This window comes from Miscanthus floridulus, chromosome 1 (assembly GCF_019320115.1).
Source record: "Miscanthus floridulus cultivar M001 chromosome 1, ASM1932011v1, whole genome shotgun sequence".
NCBI classification, from domain to species: domain Eukaryota; kingdom Viridiplantae; phylum Streptophyta; class Magnoliopsida; order Poales; family Poaceae; genus Miscanthus; species Miscanthus floridulus.
In genome coordinates, this window is record NC_089580.1 from 89,888,043 (window position 1) to 89,901,576 (window position 13,534).

Below are 13,534 nucleotides of genomic sequence, written 5' to 3' on the forward strand. Positions count from 1 at the left end.
TGACAACCTAGTAAGTATTGTTAAGAGATGTAGGCATACATTAGGTGACTACTAAAATAAGTGTCAAGTTAATAAATACCAACAAGCATTTCTGGCACCGTTGTTGGAGAAGGTAGCTAGGCAAAGAAAGTATTGATAAACTTATACTTATTGATGTGATCGAAATAACCATTGACCTCTGCTCAAATAGGCTTACCCTTGATCGATCTACTTTTGTATCTTATGTAGGGTAATGTATGACTGGTTTTGACCTTCCAACAAACTACATTGATGATCCTGAAGCATTACTTAAGAAAACTAAAGCTAAACTCAAGAATGTTTTAGCTTTAGAGTCGGAAGACAACCAGATAAGGTGAAGCTTAGCATCAGAATTTAAAGCCATGGTTGATAAGACTCTCCATGAATTCTCTACTCCAACTATGGCCAACATCCATACTGGACCGACAGCCAATGTCGGAGACAATGGATTCAAGCTCAAGCCAGCTCTCATCAACATGGTGCAAGCAAGCCAGTTTTGTAGAAAGACACATGAAGATGTGAGTGCACATCTCCAACACTTTCTTGAGATCTATAGCACTTTCACTATCAAAGGAGTGACCAGAGACACCATATTACTCCGCCTTTTCCCATTCTCACTCTTGGGGAAGGCGAAGCAATGGTTCTATGCCAACAAAGATAGAAATACTATATGGGATAACTACTCCACTGTCTTTCTACCAAAGGTCTTTCCCACAAGCAAGACCAATGCTCTACGTGGAAGAATTTTAAGTTTTCAGTAGCAAAATGATGAATCTATCTTTGAGGCATGGGAACACTTCTAAGATTACATATTAGAATGCCCTCACCATGGGATGGAGAATTGGCTACTCATGCAAACATTTTACCATGGGTTGACCAATAGTACCTATGAGACTATGGATGCTACTACTAGAGGTGCATTTCTGTCACTCACAATCCCAGCTGCGACAGCTCTCGTAGAGAAGATGGCCTCCAACCAAGGCTGGAATAAAGAACATGTTCAGACCCACAAGAGAGGCGGAGGTATGCATCAACTCAAGGAGGTAGACATGTTGTCTGCCAAGATGGACCTGCTGATGAAGAAGATCGAAGACCAAGCCAATGAGAAGCAAGAAGTCGTGTATATTCATGATTCTCACATGATGTGTGAAGAATGTGGCAACACTAGGCATTTAGGGAACAACTGTCCTAAAACCCATGAGGATGTGAAGTTTGTCAATAACAACTATCATCCTCAACAGAATCAAGGATGGAATCAGCAACAAAAGCCAAACTACCAAGGTAATTACCAAGGTAACTATCAAGGTAATAATTTTAATAATTTCAATCAACCACCCTTGAGAGAATTAATTGTTGGTCAATCCAAACTTATGGAGGGATTATCTAGAAAGGTAGCTACCAATGATAAAATTCTAGAGAACATAAATAATAGAATGGATAGCTTTGCTTCTGCCATTAAATACCAGCATAGCTTTAATAAAATGATAGAATCGCAAATAGCTCAGCTAGCTACCGCTATTCCTCCGTTCGATAAAGGTAAGATTCTAGGGCAACCGAAAGATCTAGAAACTGCAAATCTTGTCGATATTCACAATATAGCTTATTACTACACGGAGCCATCGATGGGAAGGTGGATAGATTATATCTTATCTAACAAGAAGAGTGATCTTGGGAGACCTGTCATTCCCATCGACATTGGACCTCACATTTTTCAGGAAGCTGTGTGTGACTTTGGAGCAAGTATCAACATCATGCCTAAGGTAATTTATGATAAAATTAATGGAGATACTTTGTTGTACACAAATATGCATTTGTAGCTTGCAGATCAGTCACTATGCTACCCCAAGGGAGTTCTCGAAGATGCCATTGTTCGAGTGGGACAATCATATATTCTTGTAGACTTTGTGGTTTTGGAAACAGGTGGAGATGTAAGGGCACCCATTATCTTGGGTCGACCTTTCCTGAGCACCGTGAAAGCCATCATATACGCAGATAGTGCCAAGATCTGCTTCACAATCAAGGATAGAAAGGAGAAGTTTTCTTTCAAGAACCGCATCTTATAATCTCCTGGACATCGACAAGCGCCATACCTGCCCAAAGATATGACGGCGACCAAGAAGAAAAACAACAAGAGAAGGAGGAGGAACAAGGCCAAGCAGCTACAAGAAGAAACAGTCAACATGATCAACACACTCCAATCTGAGTATGACTGCCTCCTCGCTTCGCTATTCCTTGCTAAGGAGGATGATCTAGGCATACCCATGATCGAGTGTACCATTAGACAAAGAATATTCCACAAGACCTTCTACGATATTGGATTGGGTGTCAATATAATGTCCAAGGTAATGTATGGATATTTATTTGGTGATGAACCTTTGTTCCCTATATATATGCAATTGCTGATGGCGGACCAATCAATTTGATTTCCAGAGGGAATAGCAAAAGATGTCATGGTAAGAATACATGATCAGTTTGCCCCTGCCTGCTTCATGGTTCTAGATATGGGTGAAGAAGATGATGATACACCCATCATCCTAAGAAGACTGTTCCTTAACACCACTAATGTGATCATCTACGTCGGATTTGGACAAGTCCACTTACAATTCCCTAGAGAAAAGGTACACTATTATTTCAATAGCTATACCACTTATGAACAGTGGAAGAAGACCCACTCTAGGAGGAGTCACTGAACATCCTGACATCAAAGGAACCAACCCCTATGGAATGAATGGGAGGAAGATAAAGATCCTAAAGAGCTCATGAAAGATGAACCTACTTCACCTAAGTCAAGTCCATAGACCAAGCAGGTATGGAAAGAGAAGGTGATGACATCGATGTCAACATCACAAGAGGTGCAACCATCAAGGTCTCCATCTCCGGGACCAACAGATGCACCCAAGGAATGAACAAGACTCTAGTAAAGTCCTGTCCGGAGGACATAAAAATTCGAACTCTCATCGTGAGGAAATATCGGTAGTTATCCATATTTACTTTTTGGCATTGCATAAATTATTTGTCACTTTAGCATATTTACTTTTCTGCATTAGCATTGCATTAGTAAAATAAAATAAAAATTGCATTATTGCATCATAAAATCCTAAGCCCCATATGAATAATTCCTTGGAGTGTAAAAACCCGTAAGAACATTTACCGTGGTGGCATAAAAATAAATAAAAATACCATACATATATATATGTTTTTTCTGCATATCAAAGTAAGAAAATCCAAAAAAAGACTAGATAGACATCCTGTTAAAACAAAAATATTTCCAACCACAAGAACAACTAATCTCTGTACGGCTGACCGCTAACCCCTCATCCTAATCCGTTCCACGAGTTTTGGTGTTCTTGTTAGTATTTTGCAGGATGATGCATGAAGATCAAGAGCAAGTTCACCCGATTGTCTTCATCTTGATCCACTCCTAATGGACGACAAAGATATCCGCTGGCAAATCTGCTTTAAGAAGGATCACTCAACTTCAACATTCGACCACACCAACATTCAGCTTGGAGGAGAAACATCCCATATATATCTAGCTAAGTATTGCTTTTCCTTTTGTTTTACTTTTTCTAAGTTTGCTATATACTAGTTAAAAATGCATAGCAAACTAAAAGCAAAATAAAAGTTCCGTCTTTATGATAATTATAATAAGGTGTGATCTTAAAAGTGAGGAAACAAAATAAAAGTGTGTGTCTAGATTTTTAAGAGCTAAATAAAAGGACTCTGAGGATAATCTCTTGCAATGGAAATAATGAATAGTTACTTTGTTGTAATTCCTCTCAAGTACCTAGTTTTTAGCCTTGAATTCTCCCAAGTTTTGGATAAGACTGTTTTGATATAAGAATTTACTTTGAACTTAAAACTTATGGGTAGCATATGCTTGATCTAAGTCTAGGTAATTGACGGATATGATATGAGAAGGTCTGAGCTGTTGTTTATCTTGTTCTAAGTGATACTAGAGTTCTGGAGATTTATCTTTTGAAAAACATAAAAAAATTCTTCATGATGAGCTCCTATACAACAAAGCTTGAATTCCTACCAAAGCCAAATATGATATTTAGATTAGGAAAACTTCTTCATATATGTTGCTTGTTTTGCATTGAGTTTAGTCAATCTTTGTTGACCCTTATGAGAGGTTTGTCATGCTCTTAAAATCAAGATCACATACACACCACCTATATATGCACTACTCCTACACTGGGTGTCGGCGCAAAAACATGCCTTCCATCTAGATCCACCCAAAAATGTTTCACTCCTACATTGGGAGTAAACACCAAAAAATTTCCCTATAGGATATCCACCAAATAAATGCTCCAAGTTTTTATTGCTATCTCTCAAAAATTTTGTAGCAAAAAAGAAGCATTGGGCTATGCAAAAGTTATTCATAAAAAAGAGAGAGAGAGAAAAGTGTGTTGAAAGAAAAAAAAACAAGTGTCCAAGATATTTAAAACAATGGGTACTCCGATGCCCGCCTAAAAAAGAAGAGATGAATAAGATAGCCCATGTTTCTTGCAAAGTTGTTTCCAAGTTTCAAAAGAAAGATATGTTTTCAAGAAGCATAATAGAATTAGGTTAGCCACCACATATATCCTCCATATACATCCACATACATGCACATCTTGATTTTGATTGTATGACTCAACTCTCTTTAGATCCGAGGTTTGACTTTACGATACATTTATTGCAAGTATGCTCTTTCATGCTGTTTTCCACTCCTATGAACTCCACATAAGCCTTAGTTGTAGGAAGAGAAAGGCATAATGATGTAAACTAGGCCCGATCTTCTGAAAGGTATGATAGCGTCGATTGATGGAGACTCGGCGTTCATGATCTAGGCTTTGAACCAAGACTGATTCGGACCCCCGCAACCGTTACACCACTACTCCGTTGGTTATCAACCACGCGAACGCAATTGACCTCGCCGAGAAAGCTTTCCTGCAAGCGAATCGAGAACACAAGCAAGAATGAGATAAACACAATCTGAAATTGCAAATAAATATGAGGCTTATGATAACAAGAAGGAGTTCAAGTCTTTATTCAAAAGGACTAATCGCCACAGGTGAACAAGATCAAGAACTGGGGCCCTGGTTCACAGCAAGCGGCCTTGGCGGCGATAGTTGCAGCAAAACGATGTCCGTTTCACGAGGAAATCAAGAACTAAACAAAACCCAAACCCTAAGGAGAGCGACGGCTGCTATTTATAGAGTCTTGGGCGTCACCCCCTGGACACACCCCTTAATGGGCCCAAACACGATACACGGTCCAACGGACCAAAAGACGGTGTCGCAGCACCCTGGTAGATTCTGGATGCTGACTTGTTTTGATGATTACCATTGATTCCGAAGGTCTTTTGATGTGAAACCACTTGGATTGGCTTCCTTATCAAATTAGCTTTCCAACCATATGTGGATCGTCGAAAACGGAGTCCGGATGTGTCCTGGGTGACCAGTTTAAGGCAGACTGGTCCTAGAACCCAAGACAGACTCGAACTTGAGTTGCTTTGGGCCTCCACCACGGGGACTCGAACCGAATTAGCCTCAGACCTCCTTCTTGACTTGGACACCCTTGATGGCCTCCTACCCCTCCATGCCATGCACCAAAAATGGACATATGCATGGGTGTCATGTCCTCATCATCCTCCCCTTCTTGACAAAGAGCCGTCCTCGGCGTCGATTGTGCTTGAAACTGATCCTGCACAACACAAATAAGAACGGGGTTGCGAAGACAAAGGGAATTAAAATAATTGTGAGAAGGAATGTGTGGGGGTATTAACCCCTATACCCTTACGGCTAGGCTTGGGCCGGCTCGGATCAGTGGGTCCGGTCCACCAAAAGACGACACGCGGCCCGGCCAACCTGATCGGAGTCCCACGTAAGGAGTCAAGGTAGATTTGGCGATCAAGCAAGATCCTAGTCGGTTAGAATAGGAATCCTTATCCGGCCACATATGGCAATTATAACTGGCTAGGATTAGTTTCTAGATCTATAACCCTACCCCCCGGACTATATAAGGCAGGTAGGCGACCCCTCTAAAAAACATCTCTCATTGACAAACATCAATACAATTAGACGCAGGACGTAGGTATTACGCCTTCTTGGTGGCTGAACCTGGATAAAACCTCGTGTCTGTCTTGCGTCACCATCTTGTTTGAGGCTTGCACATCTGTCTGCCGACAATCTACTACCTTGGGCATACCCCAGGGTAGACTGCCGACCATATTTCGTCGATAGTGGCGCGCCAGGTAGGGGGTGTGCGTACTGCTCTCCAAGCAAACAGGATGGTCATCAACTCCGGCTCCATGGCTACGCCGAACGGCCTCACATTCACCGTTGGCCAGATCACCTAGACCACCAGCTCCAACGACTTCATCGCCATGACCACGGAGGAGGCGTGGATTCAGTCTGCACCGACCACTGCCTCACCTACATCGGCTATGGCTCTGACCACAATGGATACGGCTCCGACCATGGCGGATACGGCTCCGACCACGATGGATCTAGCTCCGACCATGGTACATCTAGTTCCAACCACGCCCGCATCACCTTCAGCCACGCCGACAACCCATCATCCGCTTCCTCGCTACAAAGGGAAGCAGATCGACAACACCGACCTGCTCGACTCCATCGATCGGGTCGGCACCAAACTCGCTGAAACTCTAGCTCTGGTAAGTATGATTCAAAGTCAACCTAATGAGCAGGTAACCGCACCCCACAACAGATCTACCCGACCAGCTCGGGCCAGTCGTCCTGCACGACTCGGTATAGATCTCGTGGTCATATCTACTCCTAAAGGGCGCTCCGCTCATCGCCGGCCAGCCTCCGCGATGGGTCTCCGGCTCTCCGAGTATGAAGCCTCAATGAAGAACTACTAGGCCCAGCCCTATGGCCTGTGCAACGCTGCCTCCAACTACGTGTATAACATACGACGCTGCTCGGACCTGGGTTTTGTACATCAGCCTCGTCCGAGGCCAAGCAACTTCGTCAACATGATCCGGGTTGAGGATTATCAAGAAGGATCCGTCCATACAGTCCAAGAGGGTGACTCTAGCTCCTCGTCTGGCATCGCATCTAATGCCTCCGTGCACACCGAGCTCCAGCATCATGACGATGAAGGCATCGAATATGATCTGGATATCCCAAACCACACCCTGGGTTTTCTGCAATTCCCGTCTTTCCCACCAAGGTGAGGGGGTTTGATCAACATTGTCAACAATGACAAACCGCCAGCAGTTGGCGAAACAGAACAAGAAAGGATTGCACGCGAGGCATGCAATATTGATCGGTTTAATCACCGACAAATTAAAGCTAAAGCAGAAGAGGAGGCACGACGCATAAGGGTCCAACCAAGTGACCTCAACAATGCTTTCGACAGGGTGGGGGACAAACAGGTCTTCAGGACCCCAAGTGCCAACGTAGCCGTTGCCATGGTGACAATGTAATGGCTACCCAACACCCCAAAAACCTAGGCAGTTCACGATGATATACAAGCTTATCTGACGGCTGCTATGGCTCAGACCACAGAGATGGTGAATCAAGCCTGGGCTCCATCCGTTTTAGTCAAGTCAAGCCACAGCTGCCAATACTCAAGTTGCTCACAGCCACTCAACCAACGTGGCTCGCGCAACAACGACCCATCAGACAACCATCAAGGCAGAAACGGTGGTCATGATGGTGGTTGGGATGACAACCGCCGTTGGGAGGACAACCGCCATGATGTTTGGGATGACAACTGCCGAGATAACCGCGATAATCGCCGTGGTCGCAGGGTTAATCAGGATGGCAACCGGGATTGCCGTGACGGCAATAACGATCTCCACCGCTACCTCGGGGAACATGATTTGCGCGATCGCATCAACCAGAGAGCCAATGATCGAGCATCCCATGAAAGTTATCGCCATATGGAATATGACACTGCCCATGGCCTGCTGGGTCTGAAGCAGTTTACTCTGCACCTTCGCCAAGTCATATGGCCCAAGAACTTCAAGCTTGAGAAACTTCAGAAGTACGACGGCAAGGAGAACCCCGAATTATGGGTCATGCTCTATGAAACTGCGTGCAGATTAGCCATGGCTGACGAGCACCTCATGTCTAACTACTTCCTAGTCGCTGTTGGCCATGTAGGTCACCAATGGCTAGTCAGCTTACCGATGAACTACTTTGATTCTTGGCAAGAGCTCAAGCAGGCTTTCATTAACAATTTCATTGCAACTTGCGAGCAACCAGGAAACAAATACGATCTGCAATGGATTCGAGATCAGAAAGATGAGCCACTGCACGAGTACATCCGGCGTTTCTCAGAGATGCGCATCAAGGTCCCATCAATCTCCGACAACGAGGCAATTGAGGCTTTCATCACTGGCCTCTGCTTCCATGATGCCCTAAGGGACAAGCTCCTGCACAAGAGGCCCGAATCAGTTATAGCACTCCTGGCCATCGCTAAGAAATATGCAGACGCCGACGACGCTAAAAAGATAATTATTGAAGAAGCAACAAGGGTTCCATGCTCTGACCACCCCCCACACCGCGATGACTACCGTGGCAACCATGGTCGGAACGACAATTTTGACCGCTACAACCAGCGCAATGACTCCCGCGACCAACATAATCAGTGGCATAACCGCCGTGACGATTACAGGAGCAAGCATGCTCGCAAAGATGACGGCGAGGTCAACATCGTTAAAAAGGGTGGCGGACGTCGTAATTACAAAGACGACTACGCCAAAGCATTGAAAGGGCCCTGCTAGCTCCATCCTAAGTCAAACCATACCATGGAGAATTGCCGCATTCTCAAGTCTATCTACACGCGTCAACAGGCTCCGGATACATCCGACAAGCCTAACGATGTAGGGGAACAGTGCAACGAGGATAACGACGACGACAATGCAGACCCTCGTCACAAGTACATCAAGCCAACTGATCACGTGCACACCATCATCGGAGGCAAAGTGTCCATCGAGACCAAACAAGAACGCAAGCTGCTCGCCCGCGCTTGCTTGAACGTGGCCAACACCGACAACCTCCTCACCGATCCGTGGCTCCCTCCGTGGTCCCACCACAAAATCTCCTTTAGCAGAAAGGACCAATGGGCCGCAATACCTAAGCCAGGATGTTTTCCCCTAGTCCTCAATTCTTGTATTAACAAGGTTTAGTTCGACAGAGTACTGATCAACGGCGATAGCTCCATCGATATACTATTCAAGAACAGTCTGCCCGCCCTGAAGATAGCTCAGTCGGACCTCAAGCCGTACGAGGCATAGTTCTGGGGTGTTCTCCCTGGACAGAGTTCTACACCTCTCGGGCAGATCACGCTACCTATGCAGTTTGGGACCTCGGACCACTTCCACACCGACTACGTCAACTTTGTGGTCGCTGACTTCGACGGCACCTACCATGCTATTCTTGGTCGACCGTCGCTCACCAAGTTCATGGCCATACCTCATTACAGGTATCTAGTACTCAAGATGCCTACTGAGAAAGGAGTTCTAACCCTCCGAGGCAACATGTACGCAGCTTATACCTACGAGGACGATAGTTTCAAAATAGTAGAGGCTCACAACCTCTCTATTCGCATGGCTGAGACCATGCTCGACGCCAAGAAGACCTCGGTCGACCACCTAGAGATCCCAGAGCTCGAGGCTCCATGCAAGAACATCAAGTCCAAGGAGCACAAGGTGATCCAGCTGGTCGATGGTGATCCCAGCAGAACGGCCCTTATCAGGGCCAACCTAGATCCCAAATAGGAAGATGCGCTCGTCAGGTTCCTAAGGAGCAACGTGGATGTGTTCACATGGAAACCTGCTAACATGCTTGGTGTACCTTGGAACTTGATCGAGCACTCCTTGAATGTCAATGGCAAGGCCAAACCTATCAAGCAGAAGCTATGACGGTTCGCTCATGACAAAAAGGAGGCGATTAGGGTAGAAGTTACACGGCTTTTGGCAGCCAGATTTATCAAAGAAGTGTATCATCTAGAATGGTTAGCCAACCCAGTTCTTGTATGCAAAAAGAATAATGAATGGAGAATGTGCGTTGAGTACACTGATCTCAACAAACACTGCCCTAAGGACCCCTTCGGCTTACTCGCATAGATGAGGTCATAGATTCAACCGCCAGTTGCGAGCTCCTTTCCTTTCTCGATTGCTACTCTGGTTATCACTAGATCGCTCTCAAAAAGGATGACTAGATCAAGACATCTTTTATCACACCTTTTGGCGCCTACTGCTACACGACCATGTTGTTCGAGCTCAAGAACGCTGGGGCTACCTACCAACACGCTATACAAGCTTGCCTCAAAGACAAGATAAAAGACGACCTCGTCGAGGCTTATGTTGATGATATAGTTGTCAAAACCAAGGAAGCACATACCCTTGTTGACAACCTAGAACGCACCTTTGCAGCCCTTAACACATTTCAGTGGAAATTAAACCCAAAGAAGTGCATCTTTGGTGTTCCTTCTGGCATACTACTTGGCAACATCGTCAGTCACAATGGCATACGCCCTAACCCAGAGAAAGTCAAAGCTGTCTTGGACATGAAGCCGCCCAAAAAGGTGAAGGATGTTCAGAAGCTTACCAGATGCATGGCCGCCCTCAGCCATTTTATATCAAGATTAGGCGAAAAAGGATTACCGTTCTTTAAACTACTCAAAGCATCCGAAAAGTTTGAGTGGTTGGAGGAAGCAAACGCTGCCTTCACACAGCTAAAACAATACCTTACGTCACCTCCAGTCCTCACTGCTCCAAGAGAAGACAAAACACTCCTGCTTTACATTGCGGCTACTAATCGAGTGGTCTCCATGGCCATGGTGGTCGAGCGCGACGAGCCCGGCCACGTCTACAAGGTATAGCGACCAATCTATTTCATCAGTGAGGTACTCAATGAGTCCAAGACCAGGTACCCACAGATTTAGAAGTTGATCTATGCCATACTGATAACATCCCGAAAGTTGAAACACTACTTCAATGGATATCGTGTGGTGGTCATGACTAAGTACCCTCTACGAGATATCATTAGCAACAAGGATGCAAACAGGCGCATTGTCAAATGGACAATGGAGCTATGCCCCTTCTCCCTGGAATTTGCAAGTCGTACTGCAATCAAGTCTTAGGCACTCGTCGATTTTATCGTCGAGTGGACAGACTTAAGCACGCCTGCCTCTCTAGGATCCGACGAGTATTGGATGATGTACTTCGATGGCTCTCTCAACATTGACGATGTGGGAGCAGGAGTCCTTTTCGTGTCACCATCCAAGGACCAACTCCGGTACATCCTCAGGATTTATTTCCCAGCATCTAATAATGCCGCCGAATACGAAGCATGCCTACATGGTTTGCGCATTGCGGTCGAGCTTGGTGTTAAATGTCTCTATGTCTATGGAGACTCTGCTCTGGTCATCAACCAACTCAACAAGGACTGGGACACGACCAGTGAAAAGATGGATGCATACTGTAAATCGATCAGAAAACTGGAAGGCGAGTTCTATGGCATCGAGTACATACACGTGGTCCGGGACAAAAATCAAGCAGCGGATGCGCTGTCAAAGTTGGGATCATCTCGAGCCAAAATCTCACATGGCATATTCGTCCAAGACCTGCTCACGCCTTCCATCGAAGAGGAAGATTCCACGGTAGACAAGCCCCCAGACTAGCAATTGGTGGCTATGGTTCCAGCGTCAAGCACCACCGAGCCGCCTCCGACCACTCATGAGTCCGACTGGAGAATACCTTTCATCAAGTACCTAACAGATGGCAGTGGCTACACTGATCGGACAAAAAACGAGCGCCTGATGCGTCGTAGTAAGCAGTACCTGCTCGTCGATGGCAAGTTATGGCGCAAAAACGCAAAGGAGGAAATCTTGATGAAGTGTATAACCCAGGAGGATGGCGAACATCTCCTAGACCAAATCCACTCTAGCTCCTGTGGCAACCACGCGGCCTCAAGAACGCTGGTCGGTAAGTCTTTCTGAGCAGGGTTCTATTGGCCGTCAGCAGTAGCCGACGCAGAGAAGCTAGTCCACCACTGTGAGCGTTGTCAATTCTTCGCCAAGAGAATCCATGTACCAGCACATGAGATCCAGACAATACCAGCCTCTTGACCCTTCGCATGCTGGGGACTGGATATGATCGGGCCCTTCAAACTGGCTCCAGGGAAATTTACATGCGTCTTTGTGCTGATCGACAAATTTTCTAAGTGGATAGAATACATGTCTTTGGTACAGGCATCCTCAGAAAAGGCTGTCACGTTCCTTGACCAGGTCATCCACCATTTTGGCATACCCAATAGCATCATCACCGATCTAGGTACTCAGTTCACCGAGAACGCTTTTTGGGACTTCTGCAATGAAAGAAGCATAGTAGTAAAATATGTCTCGGTGGCGCACCCTAGAGCTAATGGACAAGTTGAGCGGGCAAATGGCATGATCTTGGATGCATTGAAGAAGAGGATGTATAGAGAAAATGACAAAGCTCCTGGAAGATGGCTCAAAGAGTTACCAGCCATGGTCTGGGGCCTTAGAACTCAGCCTAGTCGTAACACCGGCATCTCACCATACTTTATGGTTTATAGTGCTGAGGTAGTCCTCCCAGTAGATATAGCTTTCAGATCAGCATAGGTAGAGAACTTTGACGAAGGCAAGGTCAATGAAGTACGGGAGCTAGAAGTGAATAGCGCAGAAGAGAAGCGGCTCGACTCTTGTATACGTACGGCCAAATACCTTGTTGTTTTGCGTAGGTACTACAACAAGAACGTTCAAGAGCAGTTCTTTGTGGTTGGGGACCTGGTCCTGAAGTGGAAGATGAACCAGGCTAGTGTCCATAAACTCGCAACCCCACGGGAGGGGCCCTTCAGGATCAAGGAAGTCACACGACCAACGTCTTATAGGTTAGCTCACCTGGACGGTACGGACGTACCAAACTCATGGCACATCGACAAGCTTAGACGTTTCTATGCTTAACTACTAAGATATGTACTCCTCTTGTACTTTCGATTTACTTCAATAAAGCTATTATGATTCCTCCGACCACTCTAATGTGTCGCTTCAAATTTTATGGTTATTCTAACTTAGCCAGTAAAAGCCAACCACCATTCCTTCTACGGTTTTTGAAGCAGGCCCTGTCTCCGGTTCCTCCCAACACGTGCATGGGATCCGCTCTCTACGTTACGGGTGATCGGCAGGTCCCCCTTGGTTTGACTTGTCTGTGTCTACGTGTGTACAGGTCACGCACCTCACACTCCGACCACATGGCAAACTAGGGTCGCAAAAACTTTTTGGGATGACATGTCGAGCAAAGTGGTACAACTAAACAGAATGTTAACATGTTCTCACTTAGTTACACCAACATGAGTTTTCAAGCTTAAATACGTTTTATACAAAGCAAACAAGCTTATGATGATATACAGTTACGTTATTACAAGCTTGCCTGAAGAGGCCCAAGTTTACAATAACACAACTATGTCCTTCTTCTACAGCTCTAAGCCTATTACATTGGCTGGTCGGGGCGCGCGGCACCTACTGCTCG

The 13,534-nt window shown here is 45.5% G+C and overlaps 1 non-coding gene across 1 annotated transcript; it reads right to left on the reverse strand.

The window, feature by feature from the left end:
* Window positions 1–744: 744 nt before the first annotated feature.
* On the reverse strand, window positions 745–853 carry LOC136511212 (small nucleolar RNA R71). Its single transcript, XR_010772663.1, has one exon. It is a non-coding gene; the product is annotated as a small nucleolar RNA R71 (small nucleolar RNA).
* Window positions 854–13,534: the final 12,681 nt, after the last annotated feature.